This window comes from Chlamydotis macqueenii, chromosome 7 (assembly GCF_036417535.1).
Source record: "Chlamydotis macqueenii isolate bChlMac1 chromosome 7, bChlMac1.mat, whole genome shotgun sequence".
In the NCBI taxonomy this organism is placed as follows: domain Eukaryota; kingdom Metazoa; phylum Chordata; class Aves; order Otidiformes; family Otididae; genus Chlamydotis; species Chlamydotis macqueenii.
In genome coordinates, this window is record NC_141562.1 from 10,260,843 (window position 1) to 10,261,668 (window position 826).

Below are 826 nucleotides of genomic sequence, written 5' to 3' on the forward strand. Positions count from 1 at the left end.
TTTTCTTCTTCTCAGCACCGCAAGTGACACTTCCAATGCAACACATCCACGTAGCAAGTTTTGTCCAAAGCCATGCAGTATTCCTTTATCATTTTGTGAGCATCAGCATTTTGGTCACTTTACATTGCCGTTGTCTGTGGCTTTCTTGCACTTCAGGAAGACTCCAGGCACCTGTCACAAATAACACTCCTCACACAAAACGGCCAGGCTGGAGCATCCTAACAGTCTTATGGAACAGCTACAGCCCACTACAAATCAGGTATCAGACGCTTACTGTTAGCAGTAGCTAGAATCACCTGGGAGTGTCGTAATTATTCAGATGATCAGCTCTCCATAACTGCTGCCAATGTTTGGAAACATTAATTCATTTTTTAACAAGGCATTAGAAGTTTCTTTATAGCACTTGAGTGTTAGACAGTCAGTGTTATCCTTATTTCATGAAGGATGCTCGTAAGACTTAGTGGTACGACAGGCCAAAAAGGTACATATGAATGAGGCACAAGAGAATACCCACCTCCAAGGGTATAAAGCACAGAGTGCATCTACTGTGTGTCAGTTTCCTTTAACCTAACTTTGGGGCTCAAAACAGTGGATAAAACAGTGTGCACCATGCACACAAGCAAGGCATCTAATAGCAAATTATCTGTGTTTCAGATTTGCCAATGCCAAAGCAGAAACTTCCCACCCTGACAGCGAGACCAGCAGAGAGAGGCTAAACCACCAGCTCACTGACTTCAATCTTAGAAAACCCAACGCTATTACACACATAAATAGAGCTCCAAGGGATTGATTCAGACAGCATTCAGACAACGTCTCTGGAGAACAC